The sequence below is a fragment of the Spea bombifrons genome, chromosome 6 (genome assembly GCF_027358695.1).
Source record: "Spea bombifrons isolate aSpeBom1 chromosome 6, aSpeBom1.2.pri, whole genome shotgun sequence".
NCBI classification, from domain to species: domain Eukaryota; kingdom Metazoa; phylum Chordata; class Amphibia; order Anura; family Pelobatidae; genus Spea; species Spea bombifrons.
The window spans coordinates 23,517,708-23,529,692 of record NC_071092.1 but is presented as its reverse complement, the minus strand read 5'-3'; positions in this window follow the sequence as shown (position 1 = coordinate 23,529,692).

Here is an 11,985-nt window from a genome sequence, read left to right as displayed (position 1 = left end):
TTCCGGCTGCAGCGTGAGTCTACACGCTGCCCCAGCTACATGACAGGAGACTCAGAAGTACCGGTGAGTGGGACGGGGGGGGGGATGTTAAATGGGGGGCATAAGGCATTTCTGGAGGCAGGGTGCTCTGTGAAATGCCTTTTAACCCCCTTAATGCCACTCTGCCTCCAGAAATGCCTTTTTAACCCTCTATACGCCACTCTGCCTCCTGAAATGCCTTAAACCTCCCTATATGCCACTCTTCCCCATAATATGCCTTTTAACCCTCTAAGTGCCAGAGTGGCATATAGGGTTAAAAGGCATATCATGGGACACAGTGGCATATAGGGTTAAAAGGCATATCATGGGGCACAGTGGCATTTAGAGGGTTAAAAGGCATATCATGGGGCACAGTGGCATATAGGGGGTATAAGGCATTTCTGGGGCAGATGTGCATAACTGGGGGGCAGGTTGGAAAATAGAAGGAAATAAAACCAAAATATTTTTCTCAATCATAGCTTTTATTAAAAAAATTGTTTAGATGAATTAACATTTACTGGTAAAACTTTTTTCCTATAGGGTCGTCTTATATTCAGGCTTTTTCTTTTTTCCTAAATTAATATTAAGATTTGGGGGGTCATCTTATAATCAGGGTCGTCTTATAATCGAGCAAATACGGTATATATATAATTTATACAGTGTTAACATTAGCAAAAAGAAAATCTAGCGAAATATTTCTGGAGGGCTCCAAAAGTGCCTCCCAAAATGTCAAATGATGGAGCATTGTATTGCTGTTTAATCTGATACATATCTAAAGAGACAAAGATATTGAGGAGTTTTAGCTGTTCGAGTGAACAATCTCTTATAACAGTTAAAGGAAAAAAATACAGTTTGATCCTTGCTTCAGTTTATATGCAGAACGCATTATGTATTTTCCAAATGTCATTGAATGTTCTTGCTGTTTCATTTTATCTCAGCCATACCAGGAGGATAATCATTGAATCTGATAGTAATACATTATCCTCATATTTCTCTTGAGCATATAACTTTTAGAGTTTACCTCCTGGACAAGCATTTCTGTTGCCTGATATCTGTCTTCCTAATATGCATTCAGAAATGGTACACGGTATCAGTCACAGAACATTTTCCACAAACCAGGGAACATTTCTGGGTCATTGGTTCAAGTAGGCAGTCCTGAAGATAAAAACACATAAACATAGAATTTGATGGCCAAAAAGAGTCATTTGGCAAATGACTCTGGTCTGGCTATTTTTCTTACCAACTGTAAAACTGTATTATACCTTTGGTCTCATCTTTTTTTGACTATCTCATGCAGGTTTATATTTCTTCCTTGTTTTAGTTGCCACCACTTCTGACAAAAACAATTTGACCTTTACCACCCTCTCAGTGTTAAAATAATTTCTTACATAACATCTAAGCTTCTGAAAATCTGATTTCAAACCTGTTGTTGCAGTAGACATAGTCAATATATGTAGTACGCTAGGTAGCGTACCTAAAGGGGGTGGTCCGCCCTGTGTGCCACTCATCAGGGGGTGCATGGTGGGCCGAGGCTGGTCGAGCAGATCTCTTTGTGGCCCTATGGCTGCCTAGCGCGGCCCCAGTGCTGTTTGACTGGCCCCTGTACCAGTGAAAACAGCAGGAGAGGTAAGGGGTTGCAGGAGGCTGAATGGGTAAATAAATGAGTAAGTGTTTAGGGGCAGAAATTGGACAGGCAGGATGTTGGAGGGGGGCAGAGGTGGCACAGGCAGGCTATTAAGAGGGATAGGTGGCACAGGCAGGCTGTTTAGGGGGGCAAAGGTGGAACACAGCAGGCTGTTTAGGAGGAGTAGAGGTGCCACAGGCGGGCAGTTTAGGGGGCAAAGGTGGCACAGGCAGGCTTTTTAGGGTGCAAAGGTGGCACAGGCAGGCTTTTTAGGGCGCATTTTACATACTGAAATCAGTATGTAAAATGAGTTTGAGTGCCATTAAACTGTCCCAAATGTTTATATTAGTCCTGGACAGTAGGGTGGTAGTTGAGATCAATTAAAGTTTGTCTCACTTAATCATGCTATGGTGGCTTCAATACATGCAAATCAAAACAGCAATATTATTCACTGCCCTTTAGCTAACCTGGGATTATACGTTACATAGATATTGGTTGTTCTGCATTCTTTAAATACACATACACACAAGAAAACCCGTTTACACATATAGTTTACAGATCTAATGATGTATCTGTGGATCCTGGGTCCCCTGCTACAAGTAATAATGAAAGTGCTGAACACACATCGGGGTGTTGTTTGGCAGTGACACATACCAGAAGCTGTAAACCCATGCCTAAAGTAGAATGTGTGAAAAAACACACACAAAAAACAATTACTACACCAAACCTTGACAAAGGCTGGTGGTAGAATCAATGAATGAAAAGTGTTAAAAACACAACCATTTGAAATATCCTGGAAAGTTAAGTTTAAAAAATATTTTAATTTGAATTGAGTTGGCTTCAAAGATGTCCCAAATAAGACATGTGCATAGGATGACCAGATTTGAAAAAGTAATACACTACTTGTACTTATTGCCCTATGACTAAAAAAGAAAAAAAAAAACAAAGACATTAGGTATTTCTAAACTCAGGAAAAAAATCAGAACCTATTTACCATTTTTTTTCATTAGCTTTTGTAGATGAGTAAATTTCTTTTCAAATAAAAGTGTTTCTTTTTTTCAATTTTCACCATACCATAATTTCACCATAATTATTTCCTTTTATAGTAAACCAGATGATATGATCAAAATAATGGTATCTAAAGACACCCTTCTTGTGCTGAAAAAACACAATATATGATTTGTGTGGGTACACTAAATGAGAGAGAAGAAAATTACACCTAAACACAAACATTGCAGAAAGGTTACAACAGCGTTTGTCACGAAGGGTACACATTAAAAAAATGTATATATTTCAGGAAGGGGTTAAATTGATGAAAATTAACACCTGCTTTATATTATGATTATTATTATAGTATTATATTATGATGCTGCTTTGAAGGTGGTCACACCAAATATTGATTTGATTTAGATTTTTCTTCTGCCTAAATCTTTTGCACATTACTGTGTTATTACATAAGTTACGGATTATTAAAACACTCATCTACATACACCAGACATGCGAGAAGGCTTGTTTTTCTCAGAAATCTCATAGTGCTGCCACAACCACAGGGGATTCTGGGTAGGTAGGCGCATGCAAGTAAGGTCAAACACCTTTTGCCTTTATATCCACTTTAAGGGATCCATGTCTTGTCTTGTAGTCAGACCTCTATGTGAGGTCTGATTATAAGATGACCTCGAATATAAGGGTATTTTTCAGAGCATTTGCTCTTAAAAAAACCTTGTCTTATAATCGAAGAAATACGATATATATATATATATATATATATATATATATATATATATATATATATTGTCACCATAACTCCCTGAAGCTGAGGACACATGGTATGTTTGAGTTTAGGAGGGGGGCACTGGTGGATTCCTGGGGAGACTCCTTACCAGTCTGCTCAGTCCCCTCTTATGTCTAAGTAACCCTGTGCTCATTGAGGGGCACAGTGTGAACAGGAAACCCTGTCTGGTCTCTCATGAACTAGCTATGGGGATCTACAAGCCAGGAAACGCTTGATGAGCCTGACCAGGAACCGCGGCGATGCCTGTCGCTTCGGACACCCTTTGTCCCACCACGTCGCTCTTTTGAGGTTACATTAAGCTTGTGGTGGGCAACACTCAGTGGCGGTTATGGAGAGTGAGCTTGTTTGGGAACCCTGGTTGTATTACCAATCTTTAGGAACGTGGGTTTCCCAACCACAGCTATGGAACTCAGGCCCGTCTATTCCCGGGGAAGTTTCTGACGCTGTCGCTCAGGGTCCCAACGTCGGATCACGCTATTTTTTTGGACCATAATGTCTTTGAACTGTGAGCTCTCCATTGTTTCACATGACTGACGCCACTCCCTTGGGATCCCCCAAAATATTGACTGTTTGTCGGGTGGGCGTTGCTGGCCATAGAACTGTATGGTGGCGCCAGGCTGTTTTATGGTTGATGAGATTATACCCCTAATCTTATCATGTGTTGTCAATAAATATCTGTGCTGTCTTAAAAAAAAAACCTACACTAAGTCTCGGCTAGTGCTTGGGGGAATATGAAGGGTTAATCCCTTGAGCAATTGAGCTTTCAGCAGCAAGCAAGATCTCTACGACGGAGCTACTGAGTCCAAGTACCGGTCTCTGTCATATATATATATATATATATATATATATACACACACACATATATATACATACATACTTATACTCTAGATTGTAAACTTGCGACCAGGGCCCTCTCTACCTAATATATCGGTTTGTCTTAGTCAAATATATGTATTGTAAGAAGCGCTTCGTAAATTACTGGTGTTATATAAATAAAAAAAAAATATATATATATATATATATATATATATATACACACACACACACACACATGCATACACACTGGTAGACATGTATAAAATGTTACCAAAGCATACAACTCTCTTTGTCAAACTTTCCTTTTTTTTATTAAGGGAATACCAAATAATGCAGAAGGTGCTATAGTTACTTTATAGTTTTACTTTATTTTATATAATAAACAAAAAAATCTGGTAGAATTTAACTTTTTAGATAAACCTGATTTTGCGGTTTGCAGGATTAACTTGCTGTGCTGCAAAGCTGTCTCCGAGTGAAAGGATTAAACATTTTTGGGAAGTTTTTTCACTAACCCCCTCTCATATCCGTTCTGTCTCACACTGAAGCACATTGTATGGTTGCTGTTCATGGTTTTAAACCCAGTGGTTCTAAAGTTTTTCTAGCACAGTCTCTTCTAAAATATTTTAAGTTTGTTTTTACTACAATCTAAATTATTAACTTTAAGCACTACAAGCAAAATAAATATAACTCTATCGTAGTACTTTTAAGTACACACTTACTTATAAAATATGGAAAGATATAATGGGGCGGGGTGTTCTGAAATGGGGACATGTAGTACTAGAAAACAACTCCATGGGACATGCTTAGGCAGAAGGCTGTTTTACCAGGGAATGCTCTTTGAACACATTATTAGCAGAATATATATTGGATTATTCACATTTTATTTAAATCACTAGAACCATATAAACACACAGAGAATTTAACAAACTTTGGCCTCAATGCATTCAATTAACCTGATTTTTTTGCATTCTTTAAATATTTCTTCCACTCTTTTCCTCCCACTCTTTCCTTCTTTCTCATTCTCATTACACTTTACTTATTTCCCTTATTGTAAAAATTCCAGTATTCTTGCAGACCCATTTCTTGCCCTATACCTTTATTTTTTTTTTAACATTTAACAACTCTTGACCTGTGGGTCAGCTGAGTCTGGTCGTCTCCCTTCAGCCATTACTGTGTGGATCTTCCTTACTTCTTGATATGTGTTTAACATTAATCATTTTTTGTATAAATAAGAATTATATATGCCCAGAGCCTGTTACATGTCAACATCCTGGTACATCCTCTTGGCTATATGTAAAAATGTCTAATCTGATATAAACACCTCATTGCTCAAAACTGTAGTAATCGCATTTTTGCATCTCCCTCTCTGTTGCTGCCTCCTTAAAAGACCCCTAAAACATTAGGAGTCTCAATTCTAGTACTAGGGACATGTCAGACCTGAACCAGCATGCTGTGGGAATTCAGTGGGGTCCTGTAATGTTGCATTACGGGACCCTACAGTGGTGGCAAGACAGAAAAAGGGCTGGAGGTTCCTTGCCTCCCATACCAAATGCATCAGCCCTCCTCTGCTTAGAACTCCTGAATGCCTAAACCCTTTCCAGAAGTAATTCTTTAATCATGTCTAATGTTGACTCATTCATAATTGCTCATGGCCTTTTTGATTGTCAGATGACACAAAAGCCGACATTAATAGGGTGTTGCCATAGAAAAATCCAAATTTCTGTGATGAGCCTTTTAGAAGAAAAAAATAAAATATTAAAACATAGTAGAGAGCTCAAATAATGTTTTTTTTCTCCCCTAAGTGGAACATCAGCTTTAATTGTTTATTTGTCTTTGCTTTGCATTTTTTATACCCATTCTATCCCCATATGAAACCATTCCATTTGTTTTAAAAAAAACTACTTTGCTAGATATGGAGACAATACTGCTGTATTATGAATAAAGTCCTTTACAATGAACTTCAGCACATTGTAACAATAAGATACTGAAGAGAAAAGTAATGGTGTAATAGCAGAGAACAACAAGCAGAACAGCAAGAAGGATGAGAAATAATAAACTGCATTAACACTCTCTCACAAAAGACGCACTTACAAGTTCAGTGAGTAGTTTTTATACCATCATATAGATGCCATTTTGTTGAAACTGTAATAGACTCTTTATCTTTGATGAATAGGGTCACAGACCTGACAATTAATGCTAGTTCGTTAAAATATGCATTCTTTATCCACTCCACATATGTAGGTGACTTAATCTTCAATGACCCACATACATATAATGTTCCATAAGATCTGAACCAAGTCGATCAAATGAAATAAAATAATAAAATGTACCACTTAAATATGTTATTTTGATTTAGATATTTACTAGTGGCATGCCAATCAGTGTTTAAGCAATAAAACAGACAGATTTTTGTAAAGCATTATACTGGTCTTAGGAGACAAATTATCTGCTATCAATGCCAAACATTAATAATCATGAGGCTTTAGTACAGAAAAAAAGAGTGCACTGAGGAATACGGTCTAACTGGTAGAGTGTATTTATAAAAGAGCATGGTGCATACCCAAGGAGGGTCAGCACCATCAGAACTGTATAAGGCATGGATGGGAGAAAAGCTACTGATAAACCCCTCCTTGTTTGCCTCCTACATTGCTATGTTAAAAGTGGTGTTCAAGGCACACTTAAAACCTGGGAACTTCCCAAGGGTGGCTACCTTCCCCTTCTATGACTCATTATAGAAAGCAGGAAGGGGGGGGTTGATGTCAATAAGGAGACAGGATTACCTATGCATAGGGGATGGGCCAGCACCAGGTGGCTTTTTAAAAGGATAGAAAGCATGAAGGTACAGGCAGAGTCAGGGCAGGAATTAGTGGAATCTGGACAGGGAGTGGGCATGACCAAATGGGTCTCCGCTGCCCAGAGAATAAAGAAATTACATTTCTCCCACTCAGCTAGAAACCTGGTAACTCCCCATTTCTTCTTATGGGGTATCTGGCCCTGGGGGTTCATTTTGATTTAACAACTATGAATAGTTTTAGTATCTAATCTCTGGAAATCTTATAAATTTAAATGCTGTTGTCCCTTAAGTCTGGCCAAAAGCTTTAACTCAAATCCTTTGCGTCTTACCCTCTCTTCTCCTTAACTACTTGCTATTGCATGGGAGGCTGTTTTATGCTTACAGGTTATGATGTCACATCCCTGCACTCTGCCCTATTAAGCATGCAAAAACTGCAAGGGAGTAAATCAAAGAGTTAGACAGATTCAGATCTCATCTCAAGGCTAACATGCATGTATCAGGTGGAGATACCAATGCTGCTTAGTCCAGGTGTAAGCTTGGACAAGAGTCTAAATACATCCCTGACTCAAGTAGTACTTATATTATTTCTATGTCTGACACAAAAATAGGTACTTTTTCAACTTTATTAAATGTCTGTATACTCCTCATCTATTTTATAGTTAAATAAATTGTTGATAACAAATATCTCTTGGTATGCCTTTTTTGTTGGTTTAACCTAATTTTGTTGTTATTAACTAAATTCTCGTGCATCAAGGGTGGCAGATTCATTTCCTTAAGGGCTACTAACAAGCCAGTGATTCATTGTTTCTCTACTTAAGCACAGATGGTTCTGTCTTACGATGAGACTCTTACTTCTGTTGCTTCTGGGATATGATAATACTCCTTACCTGGAAAGTACAGTTGGAAGCTAATGTTATGTGATTTCACATTTGAAAATACTACTACTATTATTATTAATAATAATAATACCATTTAATAACAATACCTATGGCATCAATAGCCATTTTTAATTTTTTTGTGGTATTTATGTACCAAACTACAATACCAACAACAAATTCTACAAGTATACATAATATTTTACATGTATTTTGAATGCATATATAGTGCACACATATGAGTCAGACATGATTTCCTTCAATATTTTCATTGAAGCCTGTCACTTTATATTTTGCTTGCCAACATTGTGCTTCTGGCTAAACTATTGAGTGAACATAAGGTCTTGCTACTCTTATAGCTTCTAGTTTACAGGGATTATGCCTAGTTTTCAGACTGCCAACTGCTTCTTAGTTTAGGATTTGCCCCATTACACCTCAAGTCATTATAGCAACATACCCTGAATACTCTTCTGCCATTGCATGCTTATCTTCAGTACATATTTTAGGATTTTATATGAAATGATTTAAACAGCTGAAAACTCTATAAGTTATGAATTATGTTTCACCGCATTAGTTTTACATTTTGTAGTTTTGGAGATTTTCATAACAATTTTTTGTTATTTTATAACTGACAAGGAACAATGGTAAGGTACTGGAAATGAAATGAATGCACAAACGAATGTATTCATCTAACAATCTAATAATCGTACAACTGAAGTTGCAAACAAATACCATAATTCCAGTGTCGTTGGCCAATATCAAGGTAAAACCAGGGTGCTACATTTAAAAGCGTCTGCCTCTCCATCAGACGTATTTTGAAGTAGTGACATTGGTATTATCAACTCCTATGATACATTGGAATACAAGAAGTTATAAAGCATCATATTTCATAAGATGATAAATCTAATTTAGAGACTATTTTATGATGTGGAAAAAATAATGCAACTTAAGCACATATGTGTAAGAAGGCATTTGGTTAAAACAATTATAGGTAAAATACCCCTATTCTTTTAATATAAGGTCCGGAACTCAAAATATCCAGGTGCCATCAATTCCTGCAGCTAAATGCAGAATCTTAAAAATCTCTGAACAGAGATACAGATGAAGAGAATCCAAGGTATTAGCATTTGAAGCAATGCATTTCCATACTCCCCATCTCTCAAATCAGATTTAAAAATACAGTAGTCACAGATTGGGGGAGGATAGATGCATCAACTGCAAGGAGGGAGCGATGATGTGAAAAGATATTACAACACAAGCAATCCTCATTTTACATCAACTTATGGTTGCTCGCACTTACATCATGTCTCAATTTTATACCTGATCTCACTTTACATTATCACAGACTTCGACTTACATCATGTTGATTTATTTTGTATTTTTGACCACTAAATGTAATGCTGCCCTCATCTACCCATACCTCCAGAGAATTCTGTTTTAACCCCTTAATGACCATTTTACTATTACATCCTTATCACTGTGTGCTAAGTGATTATGAGAAAGTAAATATTAGTAAATAAATACATTTCAATTGAAAAAAAAATCTCCCCCTGCTGCACACCTATAATTTCACAAACATGAAAATATTTAGCATGAAAATCCCTTATTTGGGTATGGTATGGTTAAAATGGCAAAAAAAAAGCTTTGGTTGCTTAAAGAAGTAAGAATCCTGGCCATGAAGGTGTTAAGCAGGCAGTGATGATCAAGGATCACTGAGCTGTAGAATTGATCAAGCAAATTATGTGCATTTGCAGAAGAGATCAATCACAGCTCCATCATTGCAACATTACAACCGACTGGCTGGCTACAAAGGGAAGGTAGATTATTATTATTGTTATTTTTGGTGGGCTGCCTCTAACCATGCATTCCAATGACACCTGAAACTTTGTGGGGAGGGAGTATGCATGTAGCTACACTACATAAAAGAGCAAGAAAAACAAAACACAATCAAAGTGTATCTGCTGAGAAATACCTCTTTTTCTGTAATTGTCTGACAGCTAACCTGCTCCGTACAACATCAGTGTAATGAGATGCAGTCATTTTGGCTCACAAACGGGAGAGGGGATCTATTTAATATGTTACCTTAAGGAAAAAGCTTACAACTTTAAAAGCAGAAATTAGCTGGCTTAATTGGATCATTTAAACATAACTTAAGCTTCTTTTGAGGAATTCAAAGTTGTTTCTAAAGTTTACTGTCATTTCAGTTTAAGTGAACTGGTGAAATGTAGTTGTCCATTCAGGCTACGGAGCTGCTTCTCGCCGGAGTTCAGCTGTCTTGCTAGCCTTCCCCTTTTGTTGTTATCCATTCCTGGATTTCCATATGCTCTGTTCTGTGCTTCTGATTCCTTGATTTCGGTTTTGCTCTTTGATTTAGCTCTGTTTCCTTTATAAGGTGTGCCCCACCCATTTGTTATATTTGTCTCAGTCTGCAGTCTAAAAGTATGTCCTTCTTGGTTCCGTGTTTAGGTTCAATGTTTAAAATCTCCAATTGTTATCACATAGTCTTAGGCTAGTTCCTGTATTCATGTTTGTCTGTCTCTTATGTGCCTTTGCCCTCTCTTCCCTGAATCATCTGAGGATTTCGGTTGCTCTCTCCTCTCCCCACGTCCCAGTTTAAGATATCCTATCCTTGCTTAAAAGAGAACCGTCTGAGGATCTCGGCTCCTCACTCCATCCCCTGTGTTCCCCTGTCCATCTCCGCTATTACGCAATAACTCTTGAACACCAGCTTGTCTGTATGGACCCAGTCCCTGACAGTAGTTCTACTATGATGCATAGACAGCTTAAGACATCTATATATTATACTAACCACAAAATGGCACAAATGTAATATTTCCTGCTGCTAGTAGCACCACTAGAAGACCTTGAGAAGGTGAGGCCACCTCAGCTTTAGTGCTCAGATTTCACAAGGCAAGCATTCATATAAGCAAGAATCAACTATGTAACTATGTAAATACATTTAGTAACAAACCTAGGGAACGCTTTCAGATCATATGAAAACATAACCACTAAAGCTGCATTGACAACAACTGAAGCCCAAGCAAACTTGCGCTAAAAGCCCTCAAAGCCTGCAATACACCCCTCCATCTTCCCAACAACAACTGAAGCCCAAGCGAACTTGCCCCTGTCCACTTTAACAGTATTTAACACTCTCCATTACAGCCTTCAAAGCCTGCAATACACCCCTCCATCTTCCCAACAACAACTGAATTATTTTCCTGCCCCTGTGTTGTCCTAATAGATTATATATATATATATATATATATATATATATATATATATATATATATATATATATATATATATATTGTGACAGAAAGGCCAGTACAGTAGTAGGTGGATGGTATATACGCCTAACTTTGGCTAATTTTGTTTGCCCTCATATATAAAATTAAAGCCCCAGGGAAAGAGAAGCATAATAAAAAACTAAAATATAGGAATGTGACTTATAAATTGTGTAATGGTTCCCTGGTGTGGAGTATCCAGAAGCAGGGCCGACCTTAGGGCAACAGGGGCACCTGCCCGGGACTTAAATTAAAACATCGTTTTTTTTTTGTTTTGGGTTTTTTTTTACTTTATTTAAATCCTCCAAGTTAAATAAAGTTTTTTTTAACTTTATTTAACATGGAGGATGTTAAATAAAGTTAAAACAACAAAAAAAACAGATGCTTTAATTTAAGTCCCGGGCAGGGGCGCCGAGCGGTTGCTTGTGAAGTTTTCAGGCAGTGAGATGGGGCAGAGAGGGGGAAGGCAGTGAGAAGGGGCAGAGGTGGTAGATAGTGAGAAAGGGGAGTTTTGTGACAAGATTTTTTTCCTTTCCTTATTTGGGATGGGGGGGTGCCACAGGAGTAGTCCGCACAGGGCGCCAGAACACTTAAGGCCGGCTCTGTCCAGAAGAGCAGGAGCTGGTGATCCAACAGTTTTTAAAATCCAGACCAGGATTTACAGGTAACTAAGTACAGCTCACCTGGTCTAATCAGGAGGGTTTAAAAAGCCCAGCTTGGTGCAATTCAGTCTCTCTTTTTTCCAGCCATGAGAGCTGCTGGATTTATTTTGTTTGTTTGAA